Below are 22,374 nucleotides of genomic sequence, written 5' to 3' on the forward strand. Positions count from 1 at the left end.
TGTACAGTTTGGAGCCCTCAGGAAAGAAATATGGAACCAGTGTAGTGCAGTGGTTAGAGTGTTGGACTAGACCTGGTTTCAGGGTTCAATTCTCCCCTCAGCCAAGAGCCAGTGTTATCATTAGGCCAACTAGGCAGCCGCCTAGGATGCAGGCCTTAGAGGCATCTAAGTTGCCTTTAATGATTAGCCTTGGAATACATGAAGTAATAATAAAGTGCCTCATATGATGCATAACACCTTTACAACACCACATTCAAGGCACCAAAATAGGTCTTTTGGTTGTTGTTTTTAAAAAAATTAAAACACTTAAAAATATAAGTGTCCTAATCTTCTAGGCAATAAAATAATATCAGCTGGCATGCTTATGTCTGGTAATCAACCATGGGGATTTAACCTGATATTTGCTCAAGAGGCAGTACAGATGGCTGTCTAAAAACAGCAGTGCAAATCTATAATATTTGTATAGACACTTGAGCCTTAAACTAAATTATCAGAGTCAATCATGCTAATGGCACATTAAGACAAATAGATAAGTAACAGGGCACAGAATGTTCCTTTAACTGTTTTGTTGTTGGTGTTTCAAGTGGCACCAAGTCAGGATTAATGAAAAGAAAGTTTAACCTTGTACTGCGCCAAAGGCAAAATGCTGAGGGGTGAAATTGTTCTCCTGTAGGAACTTGTGAGGATGTGGCGGGGGGCAGGGAGAGAGAAAATTTCTTAATTTAATATGCAGAGTTTGCAGATGCTCCTGGCTATGCTGGAGAGTGTCAGTCAACCTTCCAAGACAGCTTGCTGTAAATTGTATAAATACCTCAGAACAAGAGGAAAGGTGTCTCTAGTCAGGCAGCGCCGGATGTGTTTATGAAACCCTGATTTCAAGAGACACATGTTTATTTGACCTGTTCAGCAAAATGGAAGAGGCATTGCTGGGACAAAAAGGAGGGAACTTTCCATTACTATGATTGCTGAAATGTAGTGCAGTTTAGAGAACACATGTGCTTAACAGTGGGGCCCTCACAAATCTGTATAAAAACTGGATGGAGAAAAAAGGAGGCAAGGGAACTAGGAATGGATGAGCAGGACACCAGGATAAACTCTTAGCATATGTACATGACTGTGGTACTCTGAAATGGGAAGGGGAAAGACATGTGGTTCTCCAGATGTTGTTCAACTCCCACCAGCCCCAGTTGTTGGCATCCATCTGTCTCAAGAGGCACTGGAGTGCTTCTCGGCTTCTCTTCCTGTTTGTGGCCTTCCCGGCCACATCACCATAGATCTGTAAAAGAGCAAAAGCTAATGGTCCAATCTGTATTCCTGAGGCAAATCGGTCTACGTACCAGCTCTGCTGAGTGAGATGCAATCCAGAACCTAGAGCACTGCATGAGGGGTCACAGATACCGTGTTGGGACTAGATACAAGGAGATCTAGAGTAAGGAGCTTGGCCTCAGTTAATGACAAGTTAATGACAAGTGAACTGAGTCCAGCAACCAACCATAGCCAAGGACCAGGAAAATACACTGGTTCAAAGGTTTGGGGATGTTGTGTCAGGCTCTGCCTTTGTTGCCTGATGTGCTTGCTGGAGGAAGGTATATAAATATAATTTTCATCTAAAAGACCACATAGATTTTCCATACAGGTCAGAGCTGATACAGCAGCTTACCTAATCCAATATAAAGCACAGTAAGCTACAGCCTATAAGTATCATGTTCATAATGTTAATAAGTTCACATGTCTCTCACCCCATAACATCCAGCAATAGCATATTTCAAGCAGACAATGGATAATGGAGATTTCCCTTTGAAAGGACTATCTAGCAGATGGATCCAACGGAAATAAGCCAGCTATGAAATCTTTGGCAAATTCCTCCGGACCACCATTTTCGTTTTCTAAAAATCTGAAACAGCTGGCAGTGGCAGCAGATAATATGCATTTGACATTTCATTAAAACTAAATTGGCAATTACAATAAGATAGCACAGAAACTTGTTTTCCCCCTCCTCCATGTGATATTTGAGCACTTCAAGTCCTCTGTGTTCCTTCAGTGGTTCTGAGAAACGATCGAGTTAAAGACTGTCTCGAAAAGAAGAGTTGACTTTGCATGAGCAAAGCAAATATCCGAAGCCCGAAAGGTTAATATGTTCTTCTTGCGTGCAATGAATATTTATTCATTATCTCCAGAAGGTGTTTATATTCTGTGAGACTTGGTAAGGTGCCTTTATTTGCCATATGTCTCTTAAATGGAATGCTTAACCTGTATATTTAACACATTTGTCGAATGAAGGAAAATACACAGCGAGTTGTGTTTTTGAGCAAACAACGTTACAGTTTTAAATATTTTTTTTTTATGTATAGCACAGCAGCTGGAAAATAGCAACTGGGAGTTAGGGCATATCAACAGCCACTGCTTGCTAACACTGTATGCCCTTTTGAGGGGCTCAGTCTCTAACCCTGTCAGAATGATCTATTGGGCTCGTCTAATAGACTGGCCATTTTTCCAGGGGGAGGAGACTTCAGAGACATAAACCACATTATAATTAAAGAATAGTGACATCTAATAATGAATTAATAAACCAACCAGTTTAATAACCTCAAGAGGAAGGAAGGAACTTGAACTAAATAGGAACCATTCATGAGGAATAAATACTTTTACCGGATATATTTTACTAGAAAAAACAGGAGTGTGTGCTTGAGGGAATATTTTAAAGTACATGATGTAAAACTATATTTAATAAAGTTCAGCCTAATCTTACCCAACAAAAAACAAAATCTGAGGTTGATTTCTTCCCACTGCTGGCGTGCATCCTTCAGTATGTGCCAGATTTCTAAAACTGCAAGGTATCTCAGGGAGGTGTCTTCCTATCCTTGTTTAATTTGCATGCTGCCTTTTCATAGTTTAAAACCATGCTCAAGGGAGCTTACAACATGAAAAGACTACGTAATTACAAACATAACAAAAGCAGTAATAAACAATAAAACACATCAAAAAGTACACAACCATAATTGAAGAGTTTCCACACAAGTCATTATAAGATCTAGAAATAAAGATACAAATAAAAGACATCAACAACAACGCCCCCCCCCCAAAATAAAACCTCCTTAAAAACACCCCAGCCCAAGTATCTGTTCAGCAGTGTCAGCTTTTGTAGTTGGAGTCAGTCAGGGCCCTGCCGTCTCAGGCCAGGTGGGAAAAGGCATCCAAAGCAGGGAGCAGGTCTTCCAGAACTCACAGCCAATCTAGTTTTCTAGGGCAAGAGAAGGGGTACCAGGTTCGGTGAGTGAGAGGAAGTGCACTATCCACCCAAGAGCAAGAGTTGGCTTTGGCATTATAAGTAGCTAAAGAACTAGGAGCAGGGAACGCTAGTGTGGCACTCCAGGCCTCTCTACCAGACCCTTGAGATTCTGACCAGGCCATGGCCCTCACTGGCCTTGTTCCACACGCTCCTAGAAGACCTTTGTGCAGAAAACTCAGACCTTTATGTGGCTGCAATGAAGCCCACTGTAAAAGGACAAGGCTCACATCCGTTACTGTCCCCATGTTGCTCTGTGCTCCAACCTCACATACTACTGTCAAGCTAACCGTGGAGGAGGAAGAAGAAGAGTTTGGATTTGATATCCCACTTTATCACTACCCAAAGGAGTCTCAAAGTGGCTAACAATCACCTTTACCTTTACCTTCCTCCCCCACAACAAACACTCTGTGAGTAAGTGGGGCTGAGAGACTTCAGAGAAGTGTGACTAGCCCAAGGTCACCCAGCAGCTGCATGTGGAGGAGCGGAGACGTGAACCCGGTTCCCCAGATTACAAGTCTACCACTCTTAACCACTACACCATACTGGCTCTCACTGGCTCAGTGGAAGATTGTCTATGAGGAAATACAGACTTTGGTTGCATAAATGCATCCCAGTGCTCAGGTATTCCATTTGTCCAGCTTTAGCAAAAGGGATTTTAAAAAGAAAATATATATGTGTATACAGTGCTTTTTTCTGGGGGGTACGCAGGGGTACACATACCCCTAAACATTTTGTAAATCTAGGTTTGGCCTCATTGAGGGGCAGTATTTCAATATGAGTAGGAAAATGAGAGTACCCCTAAACATTTTTGAGAAAAAAGCACTGTGTATATATCATAACACCGAACTGAACAACAGGCAGTAATATATGTTGAGAGTTGCATGACTACAGGAAGATTAAAGAAGCAGCCAGCACAAATAGACTAGGTTTTCTTTTTTAATAACTGCTCTAGACAGAAGGGCTGTCTTGCCAGCCCCAGCCCAGGAAGAAAACAAACTGCTCGGTCAGCAGTGTGGTACAGCAACAACAACAACAAAAACCAGTGCCATTTTAGGGTGTATCAACAGCAGCATCATTTCCTGGCCTTGGAAAATTATATTATTTGCTCTGTCCATCTGTCAGGAAAGGACTTTGTCAAGCTGGAAAATTTCAGGGGAGAAAATAAAAAGATTTTCATAGGCCAGAAGACAAATCCCATGAGAACAGGTTGAAGGAACGGGTTACACTAAGTGTAAAGAAGATTAATTGGGAGTATATGTTGACAGTTTAAAATATATAAAGTACAGTTGCTCCTTTCCAATAAGTTCCTCCTTAACTACTGTTTTGGTTCTGCTTGCACAACATTTTGTTTTGGGAAGAAATTATAGGAGAAAAAACATTTGGATATATATTTGAAAAACTTAACACGGATTTTTTTCCTCTCAATCACTTGTTACCACTTGGAGTAGTTTTACGACTGCAAGCTAAGCTTTCAGAACGTGAAGATTTGGAGTCTTCAAATATTAATCTGTTATAGCCCCAATGGCAAGGATTACTTCAGTATAAATTATAGGGTTAACACCTACCCATGAGCTGAAGTAAGTTGAAGCTGCAGTTTTTCAATAACCCAAACTACACAGCTGAAAAAATGAACAGCTTTGCCCCAAACCTGCTGCTCCAAACTAGAAGCTCTTGATTGTTTGAGAAAGAAGAATAAAATGGCCATGTTCCTTGTTTTAAACCAAAGAAATTCCGTGCAATCTTTACAAACAAGTTTACAAGAGTTATTGCAGAGAGTCAAATTCGCAGCATAGGCCACAGACTCCTAAAACGTTGTTTCCTCAAGTTGAGTTGATCACTGGAAGAAATCCATCAAAACTGGAACAAGACGCCCAGCTTCGTCATTCTTCTGAGATCTTGTGCGTGCGCGCGATTAACCTGCCTCACCCACTGTACTAGTTTATTATATTTTCTCTTCAGGAAAAGTCAAGATGAATCTGCAAGTCTATAATTCTTTGTACATATGAAGTCCTGGTGGCTCTGGATATGAGTAATGGGATACAGCAGCTTTCGCCTCTTGAGTCAGTGCCTCAAATGTAGTCTACATTGGTTATGCATGAGAATCATTATTTTTTAAAATGCCCATTCTGAAGTAGTGTGGAGGCCTCTGTTCCACTGCTAGCATGGGGGGTGGGGGTGGAAACCTGTGTCTAACTGGCATTGATAGATTTTCCAGAGGTCTGAAGACATTAGGGAAATAGAATTTTCTCTCTCCCCGCCCCCCCAAGAGGGCCAAGGGGTCTTGGAATGGCATATGAGGAGAAACCTCTTACTTCCTACTGACTATTCCTCAGTAACAAATCTTAATCCCTAGGGCTAGGTTATCGTGATACATTTCCAAAAGTAATGTGTTTGGTTCAGAACTTAAGCCCTCACATTTCTGGACTCTCTCCTAGAGAAAAAAAGAAAAGAAAAGAAACATATTAAAGGCAGCTATGGGCCATTTAGTTCCTCCAAATATCAACCACTGCTTTATTGGCAAGATTATAAAGCTACGGTGGGCTTCGGATCTCACAAAATTGAACTGTCAGCATCCGTTCAGTGTAAAGTCCACTCTGGCTAGAGCCGCTCTGCACTGACAAACCTTTGATTTTAAGCTCTTGGGGCAGCGAGCTGTTATTTCTGCTCAGGCTGTGTGTATTCACTGTGCTGCATAAATATAATAACTTTAAAATAACAACTGATCTTTCCCAGGCATTCCTGCAACAATCTCAGCTCAGCACCCAGCGCTAATTGCTATGCTTTTTGCTGTGTATTATACTTGTGTTTACTTAATAGGGTTTGTATTTAGGATGTGTTTCACACGCTGCAGTTTAGCATGCATTCCAAGCACTGTATGTCCTATTTTTTTTAAAAAAGCACTGTACATATCTCAACCCTGCTTCAGACCCATCATCTCCCCTTCCCCAATGTTTTAAAGGGCTCCCCCCCCCACTTAGCTGTGATTCCTGCATAGCAGGGGGTTAGAGTAGATGACTCTTGGGGTCCCTTCCAGCCCTACAATTCTAAGATTCTACAAACTAGTTTCCATGTGGAAAAAGAGAGCTAACTTTGTAATCTTAACTTAAAGTTTTAACTTAACTGATTAAACTCACATATAAGTCCACCTGTGTACAGATGAAGGCAGATGTGAATACAGCAGCACCTCATTTTTTTTTCCAGGGGTGGTTTCCCATGACAGTGATGTATCAGTGGGTTTGTGCAGCAGCAGAACATCCCATTTTCTTCTAGAGTTGGTCAGTCATCTTCATCTTAAGAGAGCCAGTATGGCATAGCAATCAGATTGCGTGTCAAGGTCCCCAGGGCCACCCCAATAACTCACACATCACACAGAAATTTTTGTTTAAAGTTTTTGGCATAATTTTGGCCACAACTTTATTAAAATACAAACATGTGAGTGGTTGCTTAGGCATTGGTTGCGACTATCTGCCCCCCCATGGGGGACAGACTGACATTCCGCATGCCTGCGAAAGTCAGAAAAGGGGAATACACTTGGGGGTAGCGACGGAGCAGGGAACCTGCCCTCAGCCTTTCCCAAATGCAACCAGGAGCTCTTGCAATGGCCCGAGCCCCCTTGACAGGGTGGACAAGCAATAGTTAGCCCCTGTATTCCTTTAACGGAATCCCTTGCAGCGGCAATAGAGGGGCAGGCACAGCCAATCCATGCTCCTCAACCAACCAAACCATAAACCAATGCCTAACCACAACCGATTGGCTATGCAGTAGGCAAAAACCAAATGGCCCCAGCTAATCAGCCAGATGGACAAAATTCCTACCGGGACCCTGCCCCAAGAGCAGATGACCCCATGACAGGCATAGCAAGGTCAAAGCGACCAACCCTAAATATAGGGAGGGGGGATGTGCAATCCGATGCACAGGCGAAAAGAGGAAGCCCTAGCCTTGTGCAAAGAGTTTTAGCATTTCTGGCCATCAATCAACAAATGGCAACATTAACTTCTTCCCAACAACAAAGGAAGCCCAATCGCATCAGTGGCCAACAATCAATTAGCCCGCCCCCAACTTTGGAGTGTCCTGGCGGCCCCTACCGCAACACGTGCTCTCCATGAAGGAGAACACGCTTTGTCAGACTAGGAACTGGAAGACCAAGGTTCAAATACCCATTTGGCCATGAAGCTCACTGGGTGGCCAATCAGTGCCTCTGAGCCCAACCTGCCTCACAGGTCTATTGTGGGGAGAGGGAGAACTATGTACATCACTCTGGGCTCCTTGGGCTATCATGGCAATTAATTAACATTTCCTTCTGCTTTACCAGTGTTGAAATGGCAGTCCTTCAGGTTAGCAATAGGTTGTGGTGTTTCATGGAAGTATAGTGGTACCTTGGATTACAGACGCTTCAGGTTACAGACTCCGCTAACCCAGAAATAGTTCCTCGGGTTAAGAACTTTGCTTCCAGATGAGAACAGAAATTGTGTGGCGGCAGTGGGAGGCCCTATTAACTAAATTGGTAGCTCAAGTTAAGAACAGACCTCCAGAACGAATTAGGTTCTTAACCCGAGGTACCACGGTATCAGGAAGATTCAGGATCAACTGCGTAAAAAGCCATTGTAACACGGAAACCTTTAATTCTGTTAATTTCAGTGAGGGTTTTTTGGTTGTTAAAAAACCCCAAACTGTTATCACCTTGCAGGGCTCAGTTTAATCCAGGGTTCTGCCCTCAGACCTGGGACGTATGAAACAATAATAAAGAGGAGAGAGAGGGTTTGAACATGTACAGAGTGCCTGTATACACCCCAAGTGGGAGCAAAGGGCTTCACAGAAGGAAGAGAAGACTTCAAAGCAGGTTTGCATTCTGCTGTGTCTCATGAGATGTTCAGCTCTGGTGGCATGGAATGGGGAGCGGTGTGGTGTTGATATGAATTCAAAAGAGTGCATGGGGGGAGCAGTTTTGCTGTAACTTAAATCCACAGAGAGGGCTGTCCAAGTTTAGTGAGTGATGGTTCCGTGGAAAGAAATGGCTTGTTAGAAAGAATTAATTGGTATGTGTTAACAATTGGCATAGCAGGGAGGGGATGTTAATCGCCAGCCAATACTCATCCGTTTACTTTGGCACCGGGAGCATGTCGCATTTTGCTTCTGCCATTTCTGGAAACAATAACTCCGGGCTCTGTTGCCAAACAGATGAACAAGGCAGAGATTTAAGGTATTACGTTTCGCCACTGTGTGTAGCTGTGTATTAGGTTTTTAGGCATGAGACACCAAAGATAACACAAGACGGTAAGCGAAGCACAAGGCAAACCTCCAGTTGCTTCCGTACCGTCGACTTTAATCCTGTTAGCATATTGTGACATAAACGTTTGCAAGACCCAGCCTGACACCTGGCAACGGGATGCTTTAATTGCTATTCAACTCGATGCTTCCACTGGGATAGCTGTGGTTACTCAGAGCAAACTCACTTCGTAAATCTGATGACTGAATAATAAAGAGAACGTATTCCTCTTCAGCCATAAATTGCAGTCGTTAGGTGGTAAATATATCTGCATTATTTTTAACATTCTCCCACATAAGAGAAGAAGTCTAGTGTCATTACAAGGGGATGAAAGGATTTCCACTGTTCCTTTCCTTTATCATTTCTCTAGCTTGCCTTACTCTGCTTTCTATGCCTCCTGAATTCCTACGTAAATCAGGAGAATTTCTGAAAGAATTCCAGAACTGGAGCATGTGCTGTTTCAACAAGCAGCAGGTGGTCTCCTAGAAGGGGTGACTCATTACAATGTTTAAAATATTACTTCCCTTCCCATAAGATTTAAGGAGACTCTTTGCTGTGCTCCATGTATAGGAGCCTTAAAGGTAAACGTAAAGGTAAAGGACCCCTGACAGTTAAGTCCAGTCACAGACGACTCTGGGGTTGTGGCGCTCATCTCGCTTTGAAGGCTGAGGGAGCAGACATTTGTCTGCAGACAGCTTTCCGGGTCATGTGGCCAGCATGACTAAGCCGCTTCTGGTGCAACGGAACACCAAAACCAGAGCAGTGCACAGAAACACCGTTTACCTTCCCGCCGGAGTGGTACCTATTTATCTACTAGCACTTTTTGGCATGCTTTCAAACTGCTAGGTTGGCAGGAGCTGGGACCAAGCAATGGGAGCTCACCCCGTCACAGGGATTTGAACCGCCGACCTTCTGATTGGCAAGCCGAAGAGGCTCAGTGGTTTAGACCACAGCACTACCCACATCCTAATAGGAGCCTTATGTATGCACAAAAGACATGGTCTCTTTTGGTGATGGCACCCTAATCAAGGAATGCCCTCCCTTCCCCCCTCTCCCCCCCAGAAAGCAATATTTGGGGCAGACACCATTTTTTCAGCACCCAGTCAAAACCTGGGTGTTTTAGATTATAATCTATAACACCCAGATTAGTATAACCGGGTGTTTTAGATTATAATAATTATTTCATTATTTACACCCTGACCATCTGGCTGGCTTGCCCCAGATTTTCAACTGGTTAAGGGGTTTTGTTCCTCTTCATTTTATTGCATTGTTGTTTTGTATTTAGAATGCATTTGTAATTTTAAACTCATTCATATACAGCCCTGAGATCTATTTGTAAAGGTTGGTTTATACAGTTAAATAAGGAGGGTTCATTTAAAAATATCAAGAGAATAAAGATGTCTTAACCTGGTGCTTAAAACAACAATGCAGGCATCAGATGAATTTCCCTGGGGAGGCAATTCTCTAAATATTGAAAAAGCTCGTTTGATGTCCTCCTGTACACTGGCAAAGTACCGCACAAAAAGAATCCTGTTGCGAGTGAAGATTTGATCCCATTTATTGCTTTCCTTTCCTGTGCCTGCCAATGCACATATGCTCATCGATAGCATAGACCAGTGTTTCCCAACCTTGTGCCTCCAGATGTTTTTGGCCTACAACTCCCATCATCCCTAGCTAGCAAGACCAGTGGTCAGGGATGATGGGAGTTGTAGGCCAAAAACATCTGGAGGCACAAGGTTGGGAAACACTGGCATAGACATATAGACTTTTCCCAGAATGCACATAGAACATCACATGCTTCATATAAATAATATGTAGAAGCAATTGCTGAGAGATAAGAATTGGTAAGTAGCTTCTGCTCACCTAAATCTCATGAACCTCAGTAGTCTAGCACTGTAGCATAGAAACTAGAATTATTGTTGCCATTATTAGTTTACACAATGCTTTGACAGCCTAGTTCCAAGCAGCCTTCCTTGCCTCCATGTTGCTGTGCAGCCTGGATGTACAGTGGGCTTGCTTGTATGTTAGTTAGCTTTTACCTTCCCAGTAATGCATCCACTGCTGAAATCATGGCCAACATTCACCCCTTCTCGTCTCATTAGAAACTATCATGTGCTAGCTTAGAGTGAAACACCTATTTGGTAATGTTAAGCATAATGTTCTTCAGTCCAGAAAAGAGTGGCTATGCCAGCAGTAAGCATCTTGTTTTGGCCTTTGCCAAACCCAAGCTTACTCCAGAACCTGCAATTTACAGGAAAAGTCCCACTAAGGACTCTTTATATCATAAAAGGCATGATAGTGGTCCAAAACTCTACACTTCACATTGGTATTTATTCCAATCATAGCTTTCATGTATTGTAGCTGTTCTGCTTTTATAAGGATTAATTAACTAGTCTGGTATTTTTATAAGGGGCTGATATCACAGACGTACATGTGTTTGGTAAAGGGAAGCTTCAGTGTCTTCAAACTATGGAAGTACTATGGGATCCTAAACCATTGTTGCGAAGCAGCTTGCTCCAACTTCTTTGGGATTTTTCCACGTGAGCCTGAGCGTTAAGACGCCCATGGAGAACTGGCTGTTCCTTCTCCTTTTTATTTCCCCCCCTGGAACTGTGGTTTCGACATTTTCTACAACAGCCATTTGGTGTTTACTGCTGTTCCACTGGCCATGGCTGGAGGAGTTATGAGACAGGGTGATGTCATCAAGTAGAATGTGGCAAAGGAGGAGGCCAAAATATCGCCTAATCAACATGTATTGTTGTAATGTTTAACTGGTCTGAACAGCTCCTACCTTATGCCAATGTTTCACACCCACTTTCCTTTACAAGGAGCCTGTGAAAAGTGACGTGAAGGGAAGAGAAAGATTATGAGAGGCCCTTAGGTTCAGCAGGGGGGTTTTTGGAGTTAAGAGGAAAAGCCTCCACCAGAAATGGTGCAAATTAAGAAAACTTTCTTTTTGTGGCAACTTGTGGGAGGCTTGTGTTATTAATTAGCTCTGATCAACGGAGAGTTAACTCATCCAGTCTTAAGACAGATGTAGGAGAAGAGAGTAGAGGTCCAAGCACAATGTCTCAATGCATATTGGGATTTAATGGCAAGAAACACAAATTGCCCAGAATGAAGACAAACGCTTCTATAAAGGTTGCATTTAAATATAACTTGAGGATCTGTGTCAATATCACAACTACCAAGTGTGTGCAGGTGTAACCTAGGCACACAGTGAGAAAATTTGTCCTGTCCGCTGCCAAGGACCAAACAACCTCAGGTGTGTATTTTGTGGTTTGAAAATAAAATCATACAAATGCCCCTTTTTTGAAGGTGAAATATGCATGTCTGGACCCTAATGAGTGTTTCCATTTCCAGATCCATGATGTGGCCAACATTGCTCTCTGCAAGACTTGTGAGGACGCTATCATGTTGCAAAACACACATCGGCCACAGTTCTATTACCTGGAATTACTCATTGAATTCAATAGCACTTTATGTCTCAGTAGACACATAAAGGATTTGCACTGACTGTCATATATGAACTCGGAGACATATGGAATTGTAGTAATTTGAGAACTACTCCTAAGAAGATAAAAAGAACTCTGCTGGATTAAACCAGAGGTTTATCTAATCCAGAATTCTGTTCTCACAGTGGCACTCTGGCTCCCCATGGAAAGCCTCCAGGTAGGACATGAGTTCAATAGCAATCTCCTGTTTGTGAACCCCAGCAACTAGTATTCCAAGTCATACCACCTCCGAGAGCCAGTGTGGTGTAGTGGTTAGAATGCTGGACTAGGACCTGGGAGACCAGAGTTCAAATCCCACTCAACTCGCTGAGTGACTTGAGCCAGACATAGTCTCTCACTGTGCAGCTAAAAGTCTTTGCAATAGAAGATCTGTTTAGTTGGGTACCAACCCATCACTACTACAGTATTTACGCTAGCGAATTCCATAGTTTAGTTATGTGTGTAGAAGTACTTCCTTTTGTATTGCCTAGCTTTATTGGATGACCTCAGATTCCAGTATTATGAGCTAGGCCTCTTAAGAGCTATTTTAAATTTTCCTTCATGGAACTCACATTGATGTAGGAAATGGCATGAAAGCTGTGTGCGGATTGCCATGTTCCTTCATGAAATTCATTGTATGTACCCAAGGTATGTACACCATTGCATGTACACTGTCAGACAACCTCTCCCACAACTTATACAATCAAAATGGCACACGTTAAGTTTTTAAACCATTTTTGACCACTATACTACCAAAGTGAATTTTCAAAGATTCAGGATTCCGAAACCTCCTGAGTCATCCAGTTTTCTACTTCAGAAGGAATGCCTTTCTACATCTGCTCTAATAACATGGCTCCCCAATTTGAGCTGCTTCCATTTTGTTTAATTTCTCCCCCGTCTTGCTTAGTGATCCCAGTTTTTCTGCATCTGACTCCCCTTTATGCCATAACAGTACACCAGGTACTTTCTTTCATAATGCGTTAAAATAACCATTACCTCTGGTCAGGTTGATACAAGTATAAAGACTATGTCTATGACATAGTCATTTACACTACCCCAATTACTGGTGCTTATGTGAGCCAACAATATGCATTTATAGGGTGCTAACATGTTGGTTAGATTTGATTGTGCAAGAGTGTTTTGTTCTCCACTAGCATGCGTTTTGGTTTTTGAAAAACAAACGAGAACATAGACATGATATACTAAAACTATAAAACTCTTTTTTTAAAAAGACAGATGAGAAATAAGGGTTGTTTGTTATAACTTATATAGTGCTTGAGCAGTATTGCTGTATTGGCGTGGATTAGCCAGAGGTCTGAGTCTAACATAGTGAAATGTTCACATTTTTATGCATAGTTCAATCATACAAGCTTTGGATTTTAAAGAACCACAGTTGTGAGCTCATGCAGTTTGGGAGATCTGTCTGAACCAAGTGCATTTTTATTTCCTCCATGTTCCTGTGGCTGCTTTTATACCAATCCACCTGGTCTAGTGCTAGAAACAAGAGTTTGAATTATTTGCCTTTTTCTCAACTGCCTAACCATACTGATATTAAGTATGCTTCAAATTATAGTTATAGAGGCAGGTGCATTGCAGGTGCATTCTGTTCTCACAGTGGCACTCTGGCTCCCCATGGGAAGCCTACAGGTAGGACATGAGTTCAATAGCAACCTCCTGTTTGTGAACCCCAGCAACTAGTATTCCAAGGCATACCACCTCTGAGAGCCAGTGTGGGGTAGTGGTTGGAATGCTGGATTATTATAGACAGGTGCATTGCTAGCAATTGAACAGTGAGGTTTCTCTTCAATGGAGCAGACTGTAAAGAAGAAAGGTAAGAAATATCAATTTTATTCTGTTCTGCTTTAAGAGAAATGCATTGGCTTTAAGAAGTCAATCCTGTAGCATTTGGCTTTGCCTGCTATACCACCTGCCTTTCTGTTTGTTTCTCTATCTCGCTCACTCTCTCTCTCTGTGAGTGCAACCAGAACATTAAACAAGAACCAGCTTGCTTGACCTAATTAGGCTTATAAAATGGAAGGACGCCATTCTGCATCTCATTATAGCCTTCATAGTACAGAAGATAAAAGACAGATGAAGGAAACTTTCTTAAACCAATTGTTTATGTTCTCAAAAAAGTGTAGATAACTTCTATCTGGAGGGATGTCAAGACCCCAGGAGGCTATGAAAATGCAATTGTTTTCAACATAAGCAACTCACATCTTTGCGGGTCCATGCTCAGCAGGCCGGGGGCACTGGGGTGGGGGTGTAGAAGCAGCAAAATGGCTTGGAATGAAAATGGCCACAGCTTTATTGATTACAGATATAATCAATCTGTAATCAATTTGGCATAGGCATTGGGTATGTATCCTGAATGAGCCAACCTGGTTGCTGGCTGATAACTCCTATAGGATCGAACCTAGTTTAGGATCACCCCGAGATGCAAATCAAATAGGGCGATCCCTCCAGGTTACCATTTTGGGGTGTTCTCTGGCCCGTTAGACCTAGTCTTACCAAATGCATCAGTTCCATCTTGGAGACTTGGCTAGGTAATCTGGAATGCTAATTCTGTGAGGGCATTCAGGTAATATTTTCAGAAGCATCCCTGGGGATATAACATCCCAGCTCACAGGACTGAATATCAAAGTTCCACTATGAGGGCACATTCATAATGGTTCTAAGCCACAGTAATGGACTGGGCCTTTTCATACAATGAAAGAGAGATTATCCATGTCATGACATGATAATAACACAGGAAGCTTCTTTACACTGAGCCAGAGCACTAGTCCTTCCAGCTCAGTATTATTTACACTGATTGCAAGTGGCTCTCCAGGGTTTCAGGTAGGAGACATTTGCATCCAACATTCAAGGCAGATGCTCTACCTCTGAGCTACAGACCTCCCTGTGTTTTTGCACAGCAGAAGAACATCTAGCCAGAAAGCAGCAATAACAGTAATAACAGTGACAACCATTTCTCATCTGTAGTTCCTTTTAGGAAACAATTTTCAGGATCACCGAAGAAGCATTTGTTTGTTTCATTCCTTATAATCTCATAATTGTGAGCGGGTTTATTTTAATACATTTTAAACAATTATATAAAAGGCATTCAGACCCATCTCGGGTGCAATTAGAAATGCAGACAGAACCCAGAAAATCTTCATTAGGAAATCATGGGATGTTGGCAAAATCTTATGCCTTTTAAGGCATAAAGAAAAATTGTCTGCAGTAGTTAACAATAAAAAGCAATGCATATGTTATACCCACACAAAATATTATAATGTTTGCTGCAACTGTATCATTATCATCATCATCATCATCATCATCTGTGATCTGTGCTGTATTATACCACTTTGAATTACAGAACTGATCTTAACAGGTTGGAAAGCTTTATATAGTATGGTGGAATTGATTTTGAATACTTAAATGAATTTTCAATGCACATGGTATCCAAACTATATAGATGTCCTAATATTTCTTTGATAAATGCAGTCACCACTACCTGAGAAACTAATGAACTATGAATAAATGTCACAGTTTCCAGAGCTGCCCTTCGCCCCCTTTTTTTAATTGGACCACATATTGGAGGTCAACACATTTCACATAATTAGCTCTCAAATAAATGATTTGGAGGTTTTCCTCTGAAGAAATTTGCTGTATGTCCTCCTTAATTTAGCTTTTGACAGGCAGGTGAAGAAACAGTGTTTTGTGCATAATTTCAGGGGTACAGGACCACACTCCTTATATTTCCATCCATAAACATCTTACCTCATTTCTGGTGTGTGATGACACAAGTCTATACCAAATGTTATGTGGTGCTGTGTGGCTACCCATTCAGGCAAATGAAAGGTGCCCTTCATAACCAAAAGCTCTGGACTTTATAGTGGTCCATTCGCTCACCTTTTAAGAGATTTCAGAGAGAACACTCAAGTCATTGTTCAGACGTATTTGCAGAAGGAGAAGGAAAAAAAGAAACCAGGTTAAAGTTGGATTCGTTTTCCCCCTAAAGTTTGAAGGACTGCTGCAGATTTGCAAGACAGCTTAACGGTGGCAATTAAACACTTTCTGGGGGCACCTGTTTTTCCACATGGGTGTGTGGTCAGCGCCCACCACCTTCGTTTGCATGCCAAAAATGGGTCAAAGAAGTTTGCAAGGTAATGCAATTAATTAATTTATGTCTCATTTTCATGTCCAGCCATATGGCAAAATTATCCCTCAGAGTGACTTACCATATACAGTATATAGCATGTTGCTCTGAGGGATCATTTTGGTTCATATATATGAACCATATATATAATCATTACTTTAAAAAAGAACTATAGGAAAATCAGAATAAAACATAAACTAGTGAAGTTTGTGGTCAGAAGAGAAAATAATATGAATTTATAATGGATATACTGACTCATTATACTACCAACTGACTTATTTTGTATTATATTTTGTCTAATATAAGCATTTTTGCAAGCAATGTTCCTGAACGGAATGCATTTTTATACTTTATTTTCAGGCACATAGACATTTTTGTATTCTTTGGTGGGAGAACAGTATTGCAAAATTCAGAGAAGTACAGATTTCAGGGGAGAAGTATGTTTCAGTTTGTGTATTGCTTCAGAATATGCGGATCTGGTAGGTTTGGATTAAAATACAAGCCAAACCAATTTCTCATCCTTTCCTGGTAGCAGGCACCTATTAATAAGAATAACTTTAAAATATAGGGTAAATGGAAACTCCGTGAGACAGTGCATTGTGATTTGCACTCATGGCCTTGTGTTGTTGTTGTTGTTACTGAAACAATAATCAATAATAGGTTAAATCAGTTGTTGCTTTAAGATCACAACAAAATACTTTTTATGAAGGCAGATAATAACTTCAGCATACATTGGTTCTATTTGTTCTTGTTGCTGGACAAGTCATTCAGAACTTGGTTTGCTGGGGGATGACAAGTCTTACACAAAAGTTCTTTTCAGTCAGTGCAATGAAAATAGACTAAAGCTGTCCACAAAAGGCATGCTGATTGACACAGCAATGAAGGCCTACTGTAAGGAATAAGCCTTGAAAGATGCAGCTTCAGATTCTACAAATGGCCACCCAACTCCAGCTACACCTTGAAGACACATACATTGTTTATTTTTGTCTGGGATTTGCGCTATGATTGATGCATGCTCAGAACAGAAGGTCTGTATTATTGACTGAGCAAAGAAAACAGTGCAAGGCATTAAGAACATCTGAAGCTGAAAGTACGGATTAGTTAGCTAACTAACAAGGAAGGCCTATCTTCTGAATACATTTTCAGACCAGGCAAGGCTCAAAAAAAAATCAGGCGTCCGATGAATGGCCCAAACCTGAGACCTCAGTCAAATGACTGCATTTGTTTTTCCAGCTTGGGTATGGGCAATCCTCGAATCCTTTGTATTGTTTTTGTGTGTGACAGCACGCAATGTATGATATTATTTATATGGAGGGGTACTTCCTAATCCACCTCTCATCATTCTCATCAGCTTGGGGGTTGGAAAGGGAAGCATCCCTTGTGATTCCAGACACTGGACAGCGATGGAGGCATGCAGCTAACAACAGCTCCCTCGGCACACCTCCAGGTGCCCAGATGAAACAAAGCACGTATCAGTTACTCTTCCAATCAGTCGATTAAAGCCAGGGTGAGTTCACCCTCAGGGGAAACTGGGATATATACTCCCTTTTGTCTGAACTTCTTATGATACCTGCCCAGATTGATTTTACCAATCCTGTTTGTTGCAGTTCCTTGAGTTTGGTAATTTAATAAAGCTCTGGCTTTTCATGTCTTCCTTCCTGGGTGTGGGGCAATCTGATACTCCCTGCTCTAAACAATAGAGCTGTTTAGAATGCTGAAACCTACGACAAAAAGGGTGGGGAAATTGTGACGTACTCTGTAGAGAAACACTTGGCAAAGTGCAGGAAATTTATGAAGAATTTAAAAGGGAAAATGGAATCTGGGAGGCCACTGTAATTAATGCACAGAATAATTTTGGAATTGTCTTGGTAGATGCTGACTTGTCTTAATCAGCCCAACCCTTACAATGAATATTATGCCATACATGATGCATGCATGTTTACGAAAGAATGAGAACTTTTCCAAAGCTATTTACTGAGTTTCTGGAATGGTTGAGCTGTTCAATGAAAGCACATGCATACACACAAACAATGGCATATGGGACTAGTGTTGACAGCAAACCCCCTTAGCTTTTGCTGATGACCAATATTTGATATTTCCTAATGATACTATGGAATTAGAGAGTGAAAAGGAATAGCCAGAGCAAAATCATGTGGAATTGGACAGGAAATTAGTATCTCAAAAATGAAATGGATGTATAATTAAGAATCCCCAGGATGCTCTGTAAAAAAATCAGTGAAGAAATGGAAGAATCTAAGGGTTACACATACATTAATCAACAAATGACTAAACCAACATTTTATGATGTGAATGCAGTGTAAGTAGGCCAACTTTAGCAGGATAAAATTATCATTAGTTGAGGGATTGCTATTAAAGAGTAGAAGATGACTCACCACTTATCCAGTATGGCTACATCAAATAATATGATGGAGAACCTGTGGCCTATTCGATGTTGTTGGAAGGGAGCCTGTGAGCCTGCATGGAATGATATTTGTAGCCCAACAACATCTGAAAGGCCACACGTTCCCCATCACCGGTGTAAAGTGCTGGCCAAACAACATTACGTATGCATGCACTTAGCCGCTACACTACAGGTCGAAACTGCTCAGGCCACTGGAAACAGGAATTCTCTTTATATGGGAATGGGGCTAGTCAGAAATTCTTGAGATCCAGACCATGACTCTGAATGAAGATGAAATTCCAATACCCATGATCCAAAGGTCAAGGGCTCCATTAAATGTAATCTAGCCCATATTTTAACCAAGGCCAATCTCTAGATATAGATTCAAAACAAAACACTCTCTCCCTGCATTGTACTGCTCTACACCTTTTGCCTCAAGGCAATGAGTTATCTAGTCTGACCTTCGTAATATTTTGGCATTGTCCTCCCACAAGCTGATTTAGTACTTGGAGACGTTAATAATTAAACTGTTGGTTCTATATTAACTGAGGCCCTTGGCTTGGTCTTTCGGCTTTATTAAATGCCTCCTTCTTTGAACAGCCACATAAAAGTGATATATGGTCTTTCTTTACAAGCCAGCCACCTAGTAGCATTATGCTTTATATTACTTTGGCAATGCAAAACCCTCCCTGGTTAAATATAGAAGCATAACACAGATAAGACTAAGTAAGATGGCTTCTATGAAATCACCCAGCCTGGACTCTGTTAAGATAAGCAGGCTGAGGGAATAAGGGGGAAAGAATGTCGTGCCAAACAGTTCTGTCTTCCCCACCTTACGAAGAACAGAATAGGAAACATGAAAACAAATGGAGCTGAGGCCAAAGATATAAGTGGTCAGGTCTAGTCATGATAACACAACGAGAAGCTGTTGGCATTCACTGGAGAAGTTTAATGGGGCTGTGAACTGTTACCTTGGCATGCGCTGTACTTTTAAAGACTCTTCTGTCAAGAAATGAAGCAATTGCGCTCTCTCTGTCTCTCTCACTTTTATAATGTATCCCTGGAAGATTCTTTTCAAAGAAAACTAGCTGTAAATTTGCATGATGGCTTTGCGAAGCTATCATATATTTCTGGTATATGTGTGTGTTGCATGAAATAAATGTTTAAAGTTAGTAGGAGATTGGGGCGGGAAATATCTCATTGCCATTATTCTTATGGTGAAATCTTATGGTGAAGAGCAGATAAAAAATGAATATACAGCATATACAGAAACACAATAAACATCAAACATAAAAAAATCCCTCTACATCTTCATCATCTTGAGGAAACGTATGGGGTTTTTTGCAAACTCATTTTGGTACAGCCATATATCATGGGACTCAGTAAACTAGAGATGTGCCAGTATTTGTATGAGCAAAGTTAAATAAAAAGCAGCCTTTTAAAACATTTTTTATCAACAGCTTTCAGTTCTTTTTTTCTTTCTTCGTTTTTCAAGTGATTATCAATCGTGAGGATGTCCTATAGATTTCATGGATCCTCTTCCTGCCAATAACATTTTACAGGACATTTTAGCCACCACATAATATTGTTGCTGGCCTGCTTTAATTCAGCCGGTATAAAAGGATCACAAATTTCCCCATTGAAAAATTATGTTATTTAGCCAATTATGTCAGCATGAATTGTACAGAAAGGACAGAAGATTATGCCTGACTTTCTCTTCTATTGGACATTGTAGCCACTAAGTGAAAAAAGCCAGCTCGAAGACTGAGTGATATGAATTCAGTGTTTACAAAGAGAGAGATGTCGCCCCAATCCCTTTCCTGTGCCACTTTGACATTAGGTAAAGGTAAAGGTACCCCTGCCCGTACGGGCCAGTCTTGACAGACTCTAGGGTTGTGCGCTCATCTCACTCTAGAGGCCAGGAGCCAGCGCTGTCTGCAGACACCTCCGGGTCACGTGGCCAGCATGACAAGCTGCATCTGGCGAGCCAGCGCAGCACACGGAACGCCGTTTACCTTCCCGCTAGTAAGCGGTCCCTATTTATCTACTTGCACCCGGGGTGCTTTCGAACTGCTAGGTTGGCAGGCGCTGGGACCGAGCGACGGGAGCGCACCCAGCCACAGGGATTCGAACCGCCGACCTTTCGATCGGCAAGTCCTAGGCGCTGAGGCTTTTACCCACAGCACCACCCGCGACCCTCATTTTGACATTACCTAAGATTAAAACATTAAGTACTTCTTTAACTAATATAACTCTGAGATGTTGTGAAACAATACTCAAGGTCTGGGGTGATATAAAAACTGTGAGGATCCATATAAAATGAAGAGAATGCACCAGCATTTGTGAATTGGGTGAGTGTTTTTACAATTGTGTGATACTTGAGCACAATTTGATAATCAGTATGTGGTCTGTGTAGGTTTGCCAGCATCTTAAAAAGCAGAGACATCACCTTGCCAACAAAAGTCCATATAGTTAAAGCTATGGTTTTCCCAGTAGTGATGTATGGAAGTGAGAGCTGGACCATAAAGAAGGCTGATCGCCGAAGAATTGATGCTTTTGAATTATGGTGCTGGAGGAGACTCTTGAGAGTCCCATGGACTGCAAGAAGATCAAACCAATCCATTCTTAAGGAAATCAGCCCTGAGTGCTCACTGGAAGGACAGATCCTGAAGCTGAGGCTCCAATACTTTGGCCACCTCATGAGAAGAGAAGACTCCCTGGAAAAGACCCTGATGTTGGGAAAGATGGAGGGCACAAGGAGAAGGGGACGACAGAGGACGAGATGGTTGGACAGTGTTCTCGAGCTACCAGTTTGACCAAATTGCAGGAGGCAGTGGAAGACAGAAGTGCCTGGCGTGCTCTGGTCCATGGGGTCACGAAGAGTCGGACACAACTAAACGACTAAACAACAACAATGTGGTCTGGGTATAAGGGAAATGATGCTGCTGTTGAAAAGTTATTGCACAGTTCTTTAAACATCTAACACACATTCTACTAATCCAATCCTCTACTTTGCACCTAGATGCCCACCTACAATTCCATCCTACCCTCAACGGACACATGACACAACCATTTTCCATTTTGTAAGTTTTTGAACTATTTGAAAATGCAGTACCTGCTTTCCCTGTTTGAACTGCGTTTCGTACAGCCCTACCTGACTTCTAATGCCTTAATAATCTTCACTGTCATTTTTCTTTATTTCTCAACATTACTGCACTCTAAGCAAGTTCTTATTAGTGCTTCATTGAGCCAGAACCATTGCTTCCCAGATTTTACATACGTTTCTGCGAGGAGAACCTAAAGATTGCCTTAATTCCTTTTGTCCTGCATTACCACATCACCAGTTTTCTCTATAACTCCTGAATATTACTGGTGTTCAGTGGTAAGTACTGTTCATTATATTGTCAAAACAACAGCATATCTGAAAAGCTATGAACATTATGTGTTGATCAGTGGTTCGAGACCAGTTCCCCATTTGATCTTCTATGAGGATCTAGAACACATTAGCAGTTCCCAGTTATTTGGTCCCCTGCTGCAGGGGAATTTCAGGGATTTTTTAAAATGGAAAATGTGTTTATTTGACTAGAGAAGTTAAGGTTCAACAAATAATAATTGCACCTCCCTTTTTTTTACTTACTAAGAAAAAAAGTTCACACAGCTTTCCCAAAGGTAAAAAAGAGGCTATTTCATAGCTAATTAAGAAGCAAACCACACCGTGAGTCTTCTTAGTTTCATAATTATAAACTGTGACCTCCATGATTGCTTCTGTGTTCCTGTATGTAT

The 22,374-nt window shown here is 41.5% G+C and overlaps 1 long non-coding RNA gene across 3 annotated transcripts in view; it reads left to right on the plus strand.

The window, feature by feature from the left end:
- LOC310845812 overlaps window positions 1–22,374 on the plus strand; it is a 38,075-nt gene that overhangs the window by 10,986 nt on the left and 4,715 nt on the right. Inside the window, exons 1-3 of one of the 3 annotated variants that reach the window (XR_014564966.1) lie at window positions 16,092–16,197; window positions 17,542–17,697; window positions 21,614–21,674. This is a non-coding gene — a long non-coding RNA (uncharacterized lncRNA). Of the gene's footprint in view, window positions 1–16,091; window positions 16,198–17,541; window positions 17,698–21,613; window positions 21,675–22,374 lie in introns of those variants that run through there. The other 2 variants (XR_014564964.1, XR_014564965.1) reach the window with 2 other exon arrangements.

The sequence above is a fragment of the Podarcis gaigeae genome, assembly GCF_964106915.1.
Source record: "Podarcis gaigeae genome assembly, chromosome: 5".
Taxonomy (NCBI): Eukaryota; Metazoa; Chordata; class Lepidosauria; order Squamata; family Lacertidae; genus Podarcis; species Podarcis gaigeae.